Source organism: Anser brachyrhynchus (assembly GCF_964034855.1).
Source record: "Anser brachyrhynchus genome assembly, chromosome: 3".
Taxonomy (NCBI): domain Eukaryota; kingdom Metazoa; phylum Chordata; class Aves; order Anseriformes; family Anatidae; genus Anser; species Anser brachyrhynchus.
The window spans coordinates 68281715-68300657 of NC_137696.1; the positions used below are offsets into that span (position 1 = coordinate 68281715).

Here is an 18943-nt window from a genome sequence, read left to right on the forward strand (position 1 = left end):
ATTTTTGCTAAGTGTTTTGTATTGATTCCTAACTCATGATATTCTCTGTTTCTATATTTTTGAGTGGTCCTGTGTGGAGCCACGAGTTGGACTCGGTGACCCTTGTGGGTCCCTTCCAACTCAGGATATTCTTTGATTCTGAAAAGGCAACTGGAAAAAAATCTTTGTTGCTCTTGTTTGAATCATACATTGACTGTTACTGGATTGCTTGGAGACTTTAACTGACTTCCCTGCTGGGTGAAACTTCCAAATACATCTGACTTAAATAGATGAACACTTATCTTCCATGTGCTTTGATAGCTTTTCTTAACGTGTTCCCTATTAACAAAGATATTTGCATTTAAATGTTTCTCTCTTGCATCCCATATGCTCCATCTCTTTGATCCTTAACTGAAATCCTAATTATGACAGCATTTATGATTGTATCACTTCCGTTCCTTGAGTAAATTGTGATATCATTCATCAGGATCCACCATCACTACAGCATCACATGAAAAGATGAAGCTGAAGTTATACTTAGTTTTTCTATGTAAATTCTTGATCTGTTTAAGGAATTAATTTTCATGTTTAAGGATGTAAATAGTGAATAGCAAAGCATTTATTCAACATTCACCTCTCTTCAACAGTTTTACAGAACTGAAAAGAGAAATAGTAGGATACACATTTTTTTTCTGTATTTTAAGCCTCCTCTACTAGTTGCCATAATGAATAGGTACCGAATTTAACAGATGGATGAAATTTGATAATTACAAATCTTATGTTCTTCAAGTGTGGAGTAGGTTACATTGTTTTATGTTTTATTCAGGTGTTCTTCATTGAGATGTTACTAAGAAACTTAGTAAAAACAGGATTAGTTGTAAAAACAATGATGAAACGCTTTGTTTCTTGCAGGAAAAGAAAATAGAATGATGCAAACCAGAATCTCATGGAACTAAAACTTATGATACGATACTTCAGAAATACACTTGAAAATGATTTTTTCTTTAAAGATTTGTATACATGTTTTTTATAGCTTACTTCTCCACAATCACATAGATAACTGCTTAGTATATTGCAGTATGTTCCTAGAAGAGGCCATACAGCTGTTAAAATATGTGCAGACTGGGGGACAGAAGGCTGAGGAGCAGCCCTGCAGAAAGGGATCTGGGAGTTTTGGTCAACAGCAAGTTGAATCTGAGTCACCAGTGTGCCCGGGCAGCCAGGAGGGTCAGCCGTGTCCTGGGGTGCATGAAGTACAGCATTGCTAGCTGGTCGAGGGAAGGGATTGTCCTGCTCTGTCCCATGTCCAGAGAAGGGCTACGAAACTGGTGAAGGGCGTGAAACATGAGTCTTATGAGGAGCTGGCTGAGGGAGCTCAGGTTGTTTAGTCTGGAGGAGGCTCAGAGGAGACCTTATTGCTCTCTACAACTGCCTGAAAGGAAGGTGTGGGGAGCTGGGGGTCAGCCTCTTCTCACAAATAACTAGTGATAGAACTAGAGGGAATGGCCTCAAGCTGTGCCAGGGGATGTTTAGGTTGGAAATTTGGAGACATTTCTTCTCAGAAAGAGTAGTCAGGCATTGAAACGGGTTGCCCAGGGAGGTGGAGGAGTCACCGTCCCGGGGGGTGTTTAAGGAGAGGTTGGACATGATGCTTAAGGACATTGTTTAGTGGGTGACATTGGCGGTAGGTGGATGGTTGGACCAGGTGTGTCCAACCATTTTGGAGGTCTTTTCTAACTGTAATGATTCAGTGATTCTTTTCTGTGCTGGTGTTGCCTCACCTTGAGTACTGTGTGCAGTTTTGGGCATGAAGTTATAAAAAGGACATAAAACTATTGGAGAGTGTCTAAAGAAGAGATGGTGAAGGGTTTAGAGAAGCGACTGAGGCCCCTTGGTTTGCTCAGCCCCGAGCAGAGCAGGCTGAGGGGAGGCCTCATGGCGGCCTGCAGCTCCCTCACGAGGGGAGCGGAGGGGCAGGCGCTGAGCTCTGCTCTCTGGGGACAGCGACAGGACCCGAGGGAACGGCATGGGGCTGGGACAGGGGAGGGTCAGGCTGGGTGTGAGGGAAAGGTTCTGCACCCAGAGGGTGGTCGGGCACTGGGACAGGCTCCCCAGGGCAGTGGTCATGGCACCGAGCCTGCCAGAGTTCAAGGAGCATTTGGAAAACGCTCTCAGACATATGGTCTGATTTTTGGGGGGTCCTTTGGAGACCCAGGATTTGGACTCAAGGATGCTTGTGGGTCCCTTCCAGCTCAGGCTAATCTGTGATTCTAAAATACTATTATTATTTTTGGTCACTAAGTTAGACATGTTAAGGTGAAGAAATATTGATATATTGAAATAATGAGATTTTTTGATACCCAGCAACAATCCCCCATGTTAAGGATATAAGAGTGTGTGGGGATGCTACACTGCCATGATCTGTGTTCCTTCACTTCAAGATTTAGCATGACTTGTTAGAAACGTACTTAAATCTTTTTTGGGGGTGCGTGGAAGTTACAGTGAAGAAAATGGACTTAAATGAACTTAAAGACTAAATATTTGTTGAAAATAAAATCTGCAATGTGCCTCCACCCCTACTCCAAATAGAAACTGTAAATTTGGGATTAAAACCTCTTGGTCTGGGGACATTTTTTCTCTGAAAAATTGAAGTGAGATTGGACAGTAATAGAGATAAAGAAAATCTAACGTTAATACAGAACTGAAATTAGTATACAAAGAATTTTGTTGACAAGATTATAAGATCTGGATTGAATTTTAAAATTATCTGTTTGCATTCACAAATATTTCATAATTCTGTTTAAAAGCTTATATTTGGAATTAAAATTTGAGAAATAAAGAAAGGAATTTTCTAATTTATAGTGAGCTTTTTTCAGCTCCCATAGTGGTCTTTTCCAAGAATGTTAGGGAATGCTTTGTGCTAAACATTAACCAGAAGTTGCTTTTAATTCATCATTTACCACAACAAAGTCTTCATTCTTCAGTGTCATCAGCATATTAGTTTTCCTGTAAGGTCTAAAATGCTATGTAGATTTAAAAGCAAAAACAAACAAAACACAAAAAATCCAACCTTCGGTCAAAGATCTGAACTTGAATTGTGAAAGAATTCTTCCCATGTTTAGAGTTGATAGGAAAGAGAATATTTTTTGTATTAAATAAGTGAATTTTAATAATTGTAAAAACCTATGCTAATTTACATGCTTTTCTAATGCCTCTGTTCTTGATTGAAATTTATAATAGGAAGAAAAATTACATATAACGATGTTTGTCTTTGACCTTCCATGTTAATTAAAATGGTAACTACCTTTAGTTCTATATCATCACCTAAATCATGAAAAACGTTGATTTTGTACTTTGTCATTTCTTAGCCATCCCTTCTTTTTTTTATTCTGATTCTTCCATCTTTATCTCCTACCCTTCTGAAATGCTTTAAACTACCCTTATGTATGTAGGAACAAGGTCATACAATAAAAGGACATCCAAAGCTGCAACAAGATTATCTTCAGTGCTTGCAATCAGTTTGTTTGCATAAATTAATGCATATGCGCAAGATCTTAAGGATGGTACTATCCACTTCATGTCATTTGCTCTGTAGGTACCTTCCTATGTGCTAAATGAGACTAAGTGGTGCACTAAGGAAGCCTGAGGCAGCAGAACAGGCAAGAATTTTTCATACATATTTGCACTGCTTATCAAAAAAAAAATAATTAATGACTCAAGTTTTAATCTTCTCTCAATTTGATGAGATGCAAGCCATTTGCAGAATTCTTAATTGACCTTTGAAATATAAATCAAGGAGTTATTCACTAAATTAATTCTATTGAAAGCAGCCCAGAAGACCAAAGTCTCCGTGAGTAGGTGGGCATCTTGGAGCACAATGTAAATAAGGAGTATGTAAAAATGAACTGGAGCTTGCAGGATGATTTGTTTACTCTTTATTTACACAAGACTGACTTAACATCTAATGATAAAGAACTGGACCTTTTGCTCTATCACCTGGAACATAAAGAGAGTTAATGTTGTCTGTGATATATGGAAAAATTTGGGGTTGACTGTATGTGATTTGCGATTTGTGGCCCTATCACAATAAGGTAGAACAGAGATCATTCAGGTTGCTGGCTCAGACTTCGTTCTGGTAAAATTGGTGCAATGCAGTGCTATGTTCTTATAAGCAAGTCTCCTAATAATTTGAGCTTCACAAAATCATGGCCTATCTTTTACTTTTGGATGAAGTAAAAGACTAGATCACTAATGAAAACAAATAGATATTTTAACCAAGAATGGGTATTTTTACTTTAAAAAGAGTCTGTCTAGCCAAGGGTTTTCTCTTGACTGCTAGGTTAGATACACAATTCTTACATCATATTTCATTTTCAGTCATGGTCTTTCTTTGATCTGGTAGGTTCCATGCTTAACACCATCCCTGTTGCTTTTCTCTAAATTTGACCAAACATATGACTTTATGCATCAGTGAAGTAGGAAGTTGGGGACTTTTACCAGTGTCTATAAATCCCTGAAGAAAGGGTGCAAAGAGGACAGAGACAGGCTTTTTTCAGTGGCGCCCAGTGCCAGAACAAGAGGCAGTAGGCATAAACTGAAACATAGGAGGTTTCCCCTAAACAGAAGAGAGATTTTTATTTTTTTTTTATTGTGTAGGTGACGAAGCCCTAGCACAGGTTGCCCATGTGGAGAAGCTCTCCTTTGGAGTTCTTTAAAAGCTGCCTGGACATGGTCCTGGGCACCCTGCTCTGGGTGTCCTGCTTGAGCTGGGGGATGGACCAGATGGCCTCCAGAAGGCCGTTCAGCCTCAGACATCCTGTGATTCCGTGAAATTTTGGAATCTACTTTTCATATTTTCTATAAAAGTGGAATACATTTTAAAAAAAGATTTCTTGCTTCTCAACAGTGAGACAAAAGAGCTTTCCAGCTCTGAAAGTATTGTCCAGGTCTTTTATTCTTGTGGTCTGTATCTATGGAAGCAGATTTGGTTTTGTCTTTACCTCTATTGAATGCAAGACTAGAAGAGCATTGGAATAATCATTTTGTTCCAGTGTGTTACACAGTTATAATAACTCCTATGTTACTTCTCCCTTCTGATGCAGGCACTATTGCTCACAGTCAGTGCAACTCAAGCAAAATGTCTTCATCTTAAGCCACTGTTTTTTTATAATCACAACTTTAGCATGATTTTTCTGATGGATTTCTCATGTTGGCAGTGTTAATTTATATACAGTTTCCTGGGGCAGCACAGACAGTTTTATTACTGTTACAGCTTTTCATTATAATGAAAATTCTACAAATAAGTAGCATGCATGTCAATATTGGAGATTTATGAGAGAGAAAATGAGAGAGAGAGGAGGGAAGGGTAGCTTTGTTCAAATTTTCTTCAATCTTTGTCTAAGTTTTCTAATTTAAATATAGCTGTAAAATAAATCATTTTCAGAAATTTAATCTACTCTGAGATAGTACAAGTTTGTAAAATTGTAGAAGGTAGGTATAATTTCATTTTAGTGTTTTTAAAGTTTGAGGTTTATGACTTGCAGTATTGTATTAAGTGTACGCATAAATTGCAGTGCATTGTACTGTTAACTGGCATGATATAGTAATTTCAAGAATTTAAGCACTTTATTAAGGAACAGAGAAATTGGAGATTTTTTGATATGCAAGAGATGAGAACATAATTAAAGGAGGTGCAAACCCACATTTATAAGATATATGGCACATCTGGCAGCTTGAGTGAGGATAATGTTTGTTTGGCTGTGGGAATGTCTGCAATTGTATCTGCCAATCTGACACAGTAGGAGTTTTAGCTAATGAGGTTGCCTAGCAAAAAGTGCATCAGGAGGAAGTCAGGGTTAAAAATAAGCATATATATGAAGAGAGAGCAAAAGATTTATAATGGATGTAGAACTGTTCCAAGTTGTTATGGCAACTAACATTTTAGACCCGTAATTACATAATAACAATGCTGCCAATCCTAAATGGATTGCATTTTTGTTATGGTTTTTCTCCCCCCCAGCCCCCCTTTTTTAAAGTTGAAATGGTTTCCAAAATATTCAGCATTTGGAATACTCTTTAAATGATTATGTAATGTCCATATATTTTCATTTCTGTAGAACTACAGCGAACAACAAATTAAAACTTAGTACAATAAATCTAAAAAAGTAAAATATAGGAAAACTATCCATGGCTTTGATACCAAAGAAGTTTGGTTTTGCTTAAACCTGTAACACAGATATAAAAATACAGATCCTAGGAATATTTCTTAACTTTGATTTAATTTACGGATTTTTCTGGCTTTTTAAAATCAATCTAATCACGCTGTTTCCCACAAATAGTCCCAAGAGAGTAAAGCTTTTGAAAATGTACAGAAATAATAACTAGAATGAATAGTGTAGATACTTGTTCTAAATGTCTCAAAAGAAAGAGTAAACTATTGTTCCTGCCACTTTCTGAAGCCAAATGTTTTGAAATTTCTGTGTAATAAATGCTAAGCAAAATTAAATGTAGTAGATTTGGAGTTGCAGTTCTTGCAGTCCATTTTTGGATTTGGTACATATGGTACTATGTTTGATCAAATAACAATAATAGTAACACTGACACATGAATTTACTGTTTAGGAGCCTCATTGGAATGGTCATAATGTGACATCTGCGTAACCTGCCTTTAGCCTGTTCTTATTTTAGGCTATTTCCTTTTTGAAAGAAATTATAATTCTGCCTTGTTTTGCTTGATGCCATTTAAAGAACTTCCTGCATCATCTTTGCAAGAGGGACAACACAAATAGGGGAGGGTAGTTGCTATAATTCAGAATTTGCCTTTTTTTTCTTTTTTTTTTAATCCAATAGACTGAAGCATGATAGTACTTCAGTGATTTGAAAAGAATTTGAAGATGTTGGAGGTAAGCCAAGGAAAGTAAATTTCTCTGAAGATATGCTTAGGTACAGTCTTGTAAAATTCTTCTGGGAGGAGCTCTGGCAAGACATTGAAGCTTTTAGGGCAAGGTGTCATTCTCCCCATCTCGAAAATTGTGAAATTGTCACCCTAGCTTAGTTAAGTGCTTTTGTGACACTCAGGGCACTGCTCCCTGGCTAACAAGTTTTTCCTGATTAAGAAACAAGCAACACAGGTGTACTTAATTCTTCTTCCAGCTCAGGTTACTGGCAGGATTAAGTCTTCAGTTCTTTGAGTCTTCAGTTCTTTAACCCTTCAGTTCTTCCCAGGCGTGCCAGGACTGTGTTGTACAACTTGTCTAGAAAATCAGGGGAGGTTGCATTGTTTGTGTCTTGCATAAAATTATTGTACTGTTGAAGAAGACTGGATTGTGTTTTTCCATGATTTGTGTAGGTTGGTTATGTCCCAACTGTTGGATTTATAATCCTGTCAACACAAGGACGAACAATTGCTTAATATTCCTGAGTCCAGATTCGTGACTGTTACTTAGAGTAATGCAGTGAAAACCTATTTATTCTCCCATTTTTCTAATAAGGACATATTTTAGAATAAGATAAAGATAATTCCCAGTGGTAAGTGTGGTGTTTGAAGTATATAATGGGTGCATGTGGATACAAGGGTGACATCAGTTTTTGCCCTAATATGAAAAATAATGAACTAAGCTGAGAGAAAGCTGATATCCTGATGGAGAGGGCTTGAGTTGTGAATTCAGGCTTAGTTAGCCATAATTGAAGAATGAGGGTACTGGTAATGCTCAAGGTCTTAATTTTTTTAATTTAATTTTAATGTATTAGGAGTGTAAATCATGTACCAATGAAGAGACTGGGAAAGAGTACAAACCCTGAAACATTAAATATAATGTTGCAGTAAGGCTGTCCAAGACAAAATTTTAGTAGGAACTTGCTAAAAGCATAGAAGTTAATTAAAACCACAACTTTCTGAGAGCTGTCAGGTGCCGAGAGCTTGGAGGTGGCTGTTGGGGACAACAAATACTGATGGATTAAAAAGAACATTTCAGATTGCCTTATTTTACAGGGAAGTTGATTGTATTATTTGAACATGCACACATGATAGGAAAAGATCCTTCACCGAGAGGGTGCAGGGCAGTGGTCACAGCACTGAGCCTGTTGGATTTCAAGTGGCATTTAGACAATGCTTGCTCAGCTCGCATGATCTTCCAGGTGTATGCAGTTTTCCTACAATTTCCTTTGCAGACATATAGTTGCCTGTATACTGCTGTTATATACCTGTTAAAATACTGCTCTTTGAAAAGAGCCTTAGTATTGCAATAGTTTATAAACCCTTTTACATAACATTTTTTTTGCCAATTTGCTCTGTTATTATGAGCATGCAGGAGGTGTATTACATGGTTAAGGAGAGTGGTAGGCTTGGGTTGACAGAGTTTTTTTTCACCAAGGTGGCTGTATAAATCAATGGTGCTTTCATCTCCTGACATGATCAGAACTGGATAAGGTGTTACCTGAAAGGATATAACAAACCTGAAAAGATAATGAAGCAGAATAAATCAAGAGGAATAAAGAGTGTTGTCTCTCTTTCCTGCCTTTGCTTGAGAAGGTGATGAATTTTGAAAAGAGCCCTGCAGTCTAGAGCAGCTTGGGCAAGAGAACTGAGAGAGCATGTGTGCTAGAGATTATGTAAAACCATGAAAGAGAGAGTATGTAACGCAGAACTGCTCTTATAATTATTGCAGAACAACTGTTGGTAGAATGGCGGAGGTAGGGTGAGCCTATGAAATCAGGCAGCACGTCAGGATAAATGTAGATATGTATGTTTGCACATAATGAAATGTTTTGACAGATGAAAATATAGCTGGGTTAAAACAAGTGCTGGATGAATGAGAGAATGGTAGGACTTAGCACCAGGGTTCATGGAGCTACAAAGTGTGCTTCCTGAAGTTCCTGATCTGCTTCCTGGAAGAAGAAACATGGGAAAAGATTAGTCCTTTCTTGTGCTGTTCCTTCACCACCCCATGCAGCCAGTGTCACAATTATTACAAGATGCTTTCAGAAGATCCTGTTCACTTCTCTCTCCAGCTCCATCCAGGAATGACTTTAAGAGAAAGCTGCTGTTAGAGCTGATGTTTGTAGTTGTGGCTGATTCTAAACTACCTTTGGGAAGCATAGGTGTTGGCATGCTACATCAGTAGTCAGCTTTTGATTTTACCAGGAGGTGGGCCTGTTGTAGAGTGCAAAGAAATCAAAGGTTATTAAAAATAGTTTTAGAGTGACTTGTGAAGCTGCTCCCCTTAAGTAACTTCTGGCAAGTTCTGCTCTTTTCCAAGTAATAGGGATGGAAATTGTGAGACTGTGGTTGTTCCTGCAGTGGGTAGTAAGAGGACCTGAATAGCCTCTGCTCCATGCTGCAGGGCTCATGGGGGCTGCACTGGGAGCTGGAAGAGGTGCTTTGGGAACCACCTGGTAGCCGCTGATGTTGCCAAAAGGATTTGGCTCTAAAGTCAACCTCCTTGTTAAGCAAGGAGAATTGACTCATTCTGCTCTTTAGAGAAAACTTGGATTCTTGCTGGACTGCTCTTAATCAGATACATCTTCTGAAAGGTGTGGGGAGTTTTTGAATTTAGTGGCCATTAATTTGCTTAACAACTTCAGCAGCTTGGATTGGGGATACTTGAAGCTGAAGAAGCTCAGAAGGGAACTGTGAGGGTGCATTCTTTTTATGGAACAATCTGTTACTTATTTTCTGAGTGGTGAGGTGCATAGTTCTGTCAGGTATGTCTTCAAATTCTCAAAATTTTGTTGAGTAATCAAGTATGAATCGCTGTTTAGCTTCTTCATATAGTCAAGAGTACTGTTTTCTGTCTATAACTGATTAAAAATACATTTTATGGTAATAGGATATAATTGAAACAGAACAGTTAATTTTTAAAGTGAATTTAAAGTAATTGTCTTCTTGCCTTTTCCTTCCCTTATTCCCAAACCCCTCTTCACTGGAAAGCAGGAAAGCAACATCCAGCTTTGTTTTTCATTCATTTAAAGTGTGACTTTTGATTCAGAAAAAAATACTCAAAGAAACACAAACAAAAACCTTGACAGGCTGTCTAGCTGTAAACGGATAAGCATGTTTCTGCATCCCTTCTTCACAGAAGATTTGATTTGATAGTTTCAAAAAGAGTTTATGAGGAAAAAAACTCTGAATGCTGTTTTTCTGCCCATGAGTATCTCCTCCAACTTGTTGAAGATTTAGGCAATAGCAGACAGGTCCTGAAGTCAGCACTGCCAGAGAGCTGCATCTTCAATTACAGCATTTTCAGCAGTAGAGTGCTAACAGGGAAGAAAAGTCTGGTAGCCAGCTTCAACGAAGCCGTACGTACATAGCTGAGTTGGCTCTCTTATGTATCGTAGGCATCTTCCCAATGGACTTTCAAAAATGGTAAATTTTTTCGTTATATACTACCAAATCCTTTGCGCTAAAGAAGTAAACAAACAAACAGACAAAGAATAGTCCATTTCCCTTGCAAGTATTTGGTCTTCCTGAGGAATGTTTTTATTTCTTTGTTTCGGTGCATGTTTTTTCCCATTACTATGGTTCTTTCTAAATGTAGTTTCTGCAGGGTAAGGAACAGGTTTGTGTACAGAAATAGCCATATCCACTTAGATTCTCATATAATTCATTTTAGAAATAAATAGTTTTAAGCTGAGAGCTGCATGGACTGATGAGGATGCCTGGTTAACATGTGGGAAACTATCAGCAAACATCTGAAGTGTTAATCTGGTAAGTTGAGGGGTAATTCATTGCAGGTGATTCCCTCATATGTCTGTTTGCTAACAGGTGAGCTCAAGGAGTTTTAGAGTATTTGTATATGTGTTTTGAAGTATTCAGCTTGTTTCTTAATGAAACATGTATGTCATATAGACGTATGAGGAGCGGCTGAGGCCCCTTGGTTTGTTCAGCCCAGAGCAGAGCAGGCTGAGGGGAGGCCTCATGGCGGCCTGCAGCTCCCTCACGAGGGGAGCGGAGGGGCAGGCGCTGAGCTCTGCTCTCTGGGGACAGCGACAGGACCCGAGGGAACGGCATGGGGCTGGGACAGGGGAGGGTCAGGCTGGGTGTGAGGGAAAGGTTCTGCACCCAGAGGGTGATCGGGCACTGGGACAGGCTGCCCAGGGCAGGTGTCACAGCACTGAGACTGACGGAGTTCAAGAAGAGTTTGGACAATGCTCTCAGACACAGGGTCTGATTATTTATTTTTTTTATGGTTCTTTGGGAATGCAGGAGTTGGACTCGATCATCCTTATGGGTCCTTTCCAACTCTGAATATGCTGTGATTCTATGATTCTATATTGATCAGTCAATTGGAAGCACTAAACTGTAAGAAAAAGTACACTAGTCATAGATTTTTGCATTCTGTGAGTACTTGGAAAAACTGAACATTTGTAGTAGTCTGGAGGGTGTTGATGCTAGACAACATTTTTTTTTTTTGTTAAATGTTAATTTCACAAGTTCTTAGTTTAGCTATTTTTGCAAAAAGACTTTATCCCGTAATAAAATTAAACTGTAATCAGTCATTCAATTAGATTAAAACTTTTTGTTTAGATTTGATCAACGGGGAGTGTCATGAAATACATGCTGAAATTGCTTCCAGTGCATTATTGACAGCCCTTGTTTATGTTGTTCTGCCCTCCCTTCCCATGGGATACTTACTGAGAGTGCAAGATCTTAGATATTTTCTGGGATTTGAAATTCAACAGGGAGTTCAGACTTACTTGGCAAAACAGCTTGAGGTTTCATATGAGTAAATCTTTTATGCATTATATAACTGGGATGGGATGTGGGCTAATATTTGTCTAGTTTCCTCTGAAGTACATCTTTTCAGCAATATTAATATAATTTGATTTATTTAAAGTTAATATATATAGGACCCAGTTCAGTGCCATGTGTTTTCACGAGAAAATGTTGTATATTAGGCAGACTGTCTTTGGGAAACAGTGAGCATGGATAAAATCTTTTTATAAGAGACTTGGTGCAATTTGCATGAACCAGAATGGAGATGTGGTAGGCAAGCAGCGTGGCGAGACATTGCTTGGCAAAAATGGCGGCACGACGTATGTGCTGCAGGGCAGTAAGAAGATGAAAGACAGATATTCTGGAAGTGGCAGAAGAGGTTTTATCTCAGTCTCAGAAAGGAAATCTAGAAATAAGTGGAAAAGGTTGCATAATAGTTGAAGGTCTTGTGTGAAATAGAATTAGTGGAGCCAGGGCTGTTTCCTGGGCCCTTCTCTGTTCCTCCAGCTGTAGTTCTCCAATCTGACTAATAGTGCCTCATAGTTGCTGAGACTGCTTTTTTGGTAGAAGGCAAATGACATATTCTAAAGGGTTGGCAGTGTTGCAGGATGTTTGGTTGGTGCAGACTGACTGCATCTGTTTCAACATGTGCTGTCTTTATCCTTTCCGTCCTTCTTCAGCTGAGGAGAGTCCAGAGTGGGGCTTGTTTGGGTGCTTTAAGGTTATTTTCACTGCTCATGAAATGATTGAAGTTTTTCATAGTCTGGAGGCTTAATTATGTAGCTATCCATAGACGAGGACCGAAAGAGTTGCTCCCAGTATAGTCTTCTATGTGTTGCTTGTGCGCCTACTTATGTGGAACAAAAACCCTTAAGTACTTTATTGCTTATTCACTTAATGGCTTCTCTACTGAAATTAAAGTAATAGACAGTGTTTGTGTGATACAGATATTGGCCTTAAGTGTATTGAAGTCACTGAATTGATGCTATCTACCAAATGATTATATTGCCAAATACTCGTTGCCACAGCAATCCTATTCTTGAATTAGTAGCCTGAAAGTGGAAGGTTTTGCTTTCTAAACACAGGCAAGATGTACGTTGAGAAAAATGTGTCCTGGAACTCTGGAAATAACGATCCAAGGGCATCTTTTGGGGAAAAGATCTTCTCCAGATTTTATGTGCAAAATAATTTAGCTAAAAGTTTATTTTAAGAGAACTTTAGGATCCTCTATCAGGTGTTTGTTTGTTCAAGAAAGGTTTACAATTCATGCTCATCAGAGGATAACTGATTTACAATTAGTTATCAAATCCTGAGCCTGAGTATTTCTCAAACACCACTGTCTTCGTGGTTGTGCCTTCATGTGCCATTCTTGCTGCTGTCTGCAGGCTTCCTTGAGTCTCATATGATCCATTCATTTGATCCGGTGAACTCATTGCATCACAGAAACTCACCAGTCATTTTAACGGTGCTTTTAATGGGATTTCTAGAAACAGTTCTGTGATTAATTTTTCCAAGTATCAAAGTCCACTTTGTTTATAAGCATAAAGCTGTAACAGAAAACTGACCTTGGTTTTTGTAGGAAGCGGTATGAACCACCCAAAACCGGTATCTAGACGTGGTGATATTTTACACTGATTAGAACTGGTTGAACACTAGCTATCTGTCTGCCCTGAACCTCTCTCCTCCTTCCCCTCCTCCTCCCTCCTTTGAGCTCTTGGAATCATCCAAACTCTCATTCCTGGCATTCTCTTTTGCAACCACATTTCATCTCTTACTCTCCTTTCCTTTGATAGCCCTTATCTGTATGTAATGCTGTAGTTCTACTTTGCTTGGAAATGTCCTCCAGCATTGTATCATAAGCAATCTCACAGGATATTACTGCTTACTCTAGGGCTACTCCTGTAGAAATCTGTTGTTAACCTATCTGCAGCCTAATGGTTGAACGAAAACATTTTTTTTTTTTAATTTAGTTATGTGTACCTTTCACGTTTTTATTCTAATTTCCATCTCTGCTATTCCATTTGGTTTTGCAGTATTTTTTCTCCTTTATATTTGATGTGATTTTTGGGAAGAGTTTCAGGAGGATGAAAACCATATTTATATATTAGCTTTTACTGAGTTCTCTCTGTTTTTTTTTTTTTTCCCCAATTTTTTTTTCCCCTCTTGCATTTGTTCTGGGCAGTAATGTTCTTGCCATAGGGCCATAGCTAGGAAATAGCTAGTAAAACAGGGCTAGATGTGAAGATTTTTTTTTTTTGCTTACTCATCTCATAGTTGTGATTGGTATTGAGTAGAAACTAATAAAGCGAACAGAGAATTGTGTAGTATTAAATTTGTCTATTAAATCGGCTAACTTTCAGAAATAATTAAGAACAATATTGAACTGTCTGCCTATGTAATTTTGGGTAGGTATACATGTTATTGTCTTGTTCCTACTTTGGCTTAATTATACTGTGCCCAGCATGATTCATGAAAGGTGAAGATGGTTTCTGTTTAATCTGACGGGACAACTATGTCTTTAAAGGTGACGCAGGCTGACCACAGCTCATTTCACTACTTTGGGTACCTCAGGTTGGTGTGTGTTGAGTTCGAAATGAAAGAGTAAGAGCCATGTTATATGGCTCACTGTTAAGCTGAATGAAAATCTTCCAGTGTTAAAGCGAGTCTCTCTTCTTTCTGGCAGCATGGTGCTTTCAATAGTGTTATGATTTATCAGGACAGAGTTCTTTTATCATACTGATGCAGTGCCCCTCAGTCTGTAGTAAATAATCAAATTTTTAAGGCTTTGACTGGAGGTGAAACTTTGTAACCTTCAATTCTCTGAAGACAGGAACAATTTTTTTAATTGGTAGAGATGATAAATAGCTTTCCAAATAATTGTACCTTATAAGGACAGTAAGGCACTGATCACTTGGAGAAGCAAATGTGCTTGCTGACCTTTGAATTAAAGCAGAAATTGTGGCAGATATTAAAAATTATGGTCTATTTCTAGTTTTCCTCCCTTAAAGCTATGCCTGTCTGTGGTATTGAACTTAAAAGTAGCATGGTTTAGGTAACTTCATCATTCCTTTGTTATGGAAACTATTGATTCATTGGATATCGTGTAATACAAAAAAATTAACATTCCAATGCAAATACTAATTTGTCAAAAATTAATATATTCTCTATGTAAATTACAGAAATAAATTATGACAATTGATTAGTTGCGATCAGACACAGAACTGAATAATTCTGGCAAAAGAGAAGCATGAAATTAAGGTCAGAGTTTGGAGTAATTGTTATAGATATCTAATGCCAGATGCCTGCAGACTAGGTGTAGATATTATGTGTGTTTGATACATGCTTTTATTTGCTTCTTTTGGCTTCAGCCTCCCATGTTCTTCTACACCCACAATCTCTGAAGGTGCCTTTTGTGTAAAACTATTGAGCCTTGCAGGAGAGAGGCATTTCTCTTGATAATTCTAGCAATACACATCTTTTTATATGCTGATTTTATCGCATATTGTTCAAATTGGTTCATTAAAATTAAACATCATTGAATACTTCCATAACCACCTGCGCTGCCTTAATTCCTGTTTTGCTAAATGACTGAGCCATAAGACTTGCTGCAAATCTTGCCTCTTGCCTATGTTGCACATTATAAAAATGCTTGATTATATTAAAGAAAAAAAAGTACTTGCTTTCAAAATACCTTACATCTCTCTATTTTAGTCTAAGTTTCTCAGTAGATTTACAACTAAAATGGTAATTAGTACCTGACATTGAATGAAATGAATGTTTTTTTATTAGCCGTGTAGACTTCTAAAATTAAATACCTTCAGAAGCTAAAAATAAGTGTTTTTTTTTTTTTTTCTTTTGCTCTGTGTTCAGATAAAGCAGTTATAACAAACCAGGCTCTATAGCCTAATTGTTCCTCTGGGCCCCTGGGCTTTTTTTTTTTTTTTTTCTCATTTATTTATGTTTCATGTAATAATGAGAATATTGGAGAAAGGGAATTGGGGAAAATTGAGATTGCAGATTTATAGAGTCCAAATGGCTTTTTGTATTTATATTCAATGGAATCCTTTTCCACCTCGCCTCCTCTCCATCTGCAGCCAGTTACTAGCCACTTTCCAAAAAACGCCTTCCCCCAAACCCAAACAGCTGATTCTTACATAAATTAAGTCATGGGAATATTTGTAAGTCGTTTCTGTTGTTATTAACTCATTTATGCTCTGTTTTAATGGGGGCAAACGCCTTCCAGAGCCACGAGTTTCTTTACTTGCAGGGCTGTGGTTCGACAAGATGCATTTGAAGAGAACCCGACATGTCGCTGTTGTCGGCCTGTGGCCTGGTGTGCCGCTGCCTCACCGCTGGCCCCTGGCCCCTGGCCCCTGGGCTGGGGCCTCAGGCAACCACCTGGCTCCTCCCTGCCAAAACCAGGCCCCATTTTGGGCCCGTCCTCGGGCTGGCAGGAGGGTGCTGCACTTCTTCCATTCATGCCTTACAGTGTCCCAGGCTTTCAGCATGTCTTCTGCTCCCAAAATGGCAGCCTTGGCATCGTGCTGTACAAGCAGCTAAAATGCGACCCCTTTTCCACCCCCGCTGTTATGAACTGAAGAAGCAAGGAAGGGAGCAGGGAAGCTGCTGTGGGGTGATACTGGGGCTGAGTGGCAGGGAGGTGGCCTGGCCAGTCTGCAGGGAGTCACCTGTGAGCGTCTTGAGGGCCTGCTGCTGGCCTGGACACCAAGGGGTGGACACTGAAACAAAGCACCTGCAGCCCAGCAGAGGGGACGGTCTGCAGCTCCTCAGCCACCCTTCAGTGTGACAGTATGTTTCAGGTGGTAGTGAGCAAAGGTAGATATGGTGGAGAGTACAGAGGAAAGGAAATTCTGTAATGTTCAACGAAGCACAAATGTATTTCTGTAAATATATGAAGAGAAGAGAGATGAAGCAGTAGATACTACATGACTTCACCTGCGAAACTTACTCAAGCTTAGGGCAGAAATGTCTTGATGAAACTGTAACTGCTTTACAGTAGGTGAAAATCCCCTGGGAAAACTCAAGTGGTGTCCAGTCATATTTAATGTTTCCACTGGTGCCATGGATGATGAATTATCAAGTGTCTTTTGCACTTGCTGTGGATATCCAGGTTTCTGAGCCTGCAAGACTATTTGAGGATAATCTGGTATTCAAAGTGACTATGACAGAATGGGGAACTAATCAAGAGGAAGTGAAAAACAATGAAAGAGAAATGATTCAGTGAAACTCAGTAGCCTTGCAACTAAGGTTGGGAGGAATAATCAACATCATGAATGCAAGATGAAGTAGTAGAGCTGCACAGATGTGTTTTGTGGCTCTGCGTTACTGTTTTAAATGTGAATCAGGGTTGTGATGCTATTGTGGCAACCAATGTTATTCGTTTCTATAGGATATTGTATATGAAAGTGTGTAAAATAGTCTTTGTTAGTGTGAATAGAAGACTGGGTACTTGTATTCCATTTGGAGCATGCAAGCAGATTTCCCAGTTGGGGAAGCCTCAGAGGAAAGCTGCAGAAATGAAAGAGAAATGACAGCATATTCTCTATGGAAAGACTGAAGAAATTAGGATTGCTTTTCCTATACAAGAGAAAAAGGAAATAAATTTTTTCAAAAAATAAAAGGTTGCTGCAGAGAAGAAGGTGGTAACTGATTCTTCATGTAAACTGATGATAGGTTAAGAAGTAATAATCTTCAATAGCAATAAGAGAGACTCAGTTTGGAGATTAGCTAAAACATTAATTAAATTCTGGAATGGAGTGCTTAATAGCTGTCTCTTACCTGAGCAGTAAGTGTTCTGCTATCTATTGTCACAGTTTTTTCCCCCCACCTGAAATGTCTCCATGTATATAAAAGCCCTGAAAAGCATGTCTTTTGTATGCAAGAAAAACAAAACAAAACTGTCAGCTAACAATTCACAGACTTTATGGCCTATTTGTTTTATCTGTTTTCGTTGGAACGAGTCTAAATTCCTTTATTTAGAAGCTACTATAATTGATTAACAGTGTGATATTCATGTCATAGAAATGGATTTTTTTTTTTTAAGATTAGTATAAGTATTAAAAGACAATATGATTATTTTGTCCTTATTTTCTGAGATGCTTCTTGACACTTGATTCTATTTTATTTAAACATTCAGAACATTTTAAGGCAGTGTTAAGTTTCATAGTTGTTAACTTTGGAGTTACTTTATGGTGTCAGCAAATTCTGGTTTTGAAGGAAAAGTTTTAGGGACTAAGATTATACTCTTCTAATTGCTATGTCCTCTTAGTTCGGTATAAATTATACATTCCCTTAGGAAGTATGACTGCAAAAACTTCATTTAAAAGCTTAATTGCAGTGTAAAAAGAAAAGAAAATGAAATCGCTCTATGGATGACTTGGTATATGTACTCTGTCGTTGGAGGAAACCAGAATGTGAAATAACTCAATCAAAAAAGAAATTTGCCTGAAATTACATGTGGAACATGGGTTCAATTCCTGCTGCTCTAAGTGTTACTTGTAGTGTTTAACTAATGAATATTAGTATTAGAAGTTCACAAACTGTCTGAAACTGAGACTAGGTTCTCATCTCTCATATGGTTCATCTTTAGATAGTTTATTTTATTTATTTTTTGTTTTGTTTGTTTAGAACTTCAGATTAATAATCCCATTAGTTGGTACCAAGTGTTAGCTGGTAGGTGAGGTGACAGAACGCTTTACAAGCATGTCTAAGTATATTTTGTTGGCATTGAGAACTTCAGTATTCAAAGTACAGGAGGATTTAAATAACATTAGAATGCATAGGCTAGCTACTTGGAAAGAAATAACTAACTTTAAATTTTAATTAATTGGAAGTTGAAGTGTCAAGAGGAAGGATGTTCATCTCCATAAAATGAATTGCTTTCTGAGAACAAACAAAATCCCCCAAACAACAACAAAAGCCCACAAACCCCGTTAATATCTGTGAACTTCAAGTTTTCTCTAAAACAGCAGTATTAGTTTATACACAGTCTTTTTCCTTGCTGTTCTTCCCATTGTTGAACACAGAGCCCAATTATTTCTTTCAAAACAGTATCAAAAATGCTGGTATGTTAGCTTGAGTGATTTTTATAATAGATAGGGTTGTTTCCATCCATCTCAAAAGTATTCCCCTGTAGAAGAAAGATGGTGTGTACTAGAGTGTAAAACCAATTGAGCTGCTAATATTATTTGAGAAGCAAGGGCTTATAGGTTGAGCTTACTTATTTATTTTC

At 38.2% G+C, this 18943-nt stretch overlaps 1 protein-coding gene and 2 long non-coding RNA genes across 9 annotated transcripts in view; 2 read left to right on the forward strand and 1 right to left on the reverse strand.

The window, feature by feature from the left end:
* Positions 1–18067, forward strand: part of LOC308192856 — a 35215-nt gene extending 17148 nt beyond the window's left edge. Inside the window, exon 2 of the long non-coding RNA XR_013949168.1 lies at positions 10014–18067. This is a non-coding gene — a long non-coding RNA (uncharacterized lncRNA). The remainder of the gene's footprint in view (positions 1–10013) is intronic.
* Positions 1–18943, forward strand: part of PTPRK (protein tyrosine phosphatase receptor type K) — a 421389-nt gene that overhangs the window by 106760 nt on the left and 295686 nt on the right. The window lies entirely within an intron of this gene.
* LOC308192859 lies at positions 958–10027 on the reverse strand. Its single transcript, XR_013949171.1, has 2 exons — positions 8949–10027; positions 958–8864 (listed from the first exon to the last, which is right to left on the reverse strand). It is a non-coding gene; the product is annotated as an uncharacterized lncRNA (long non-coding RNA).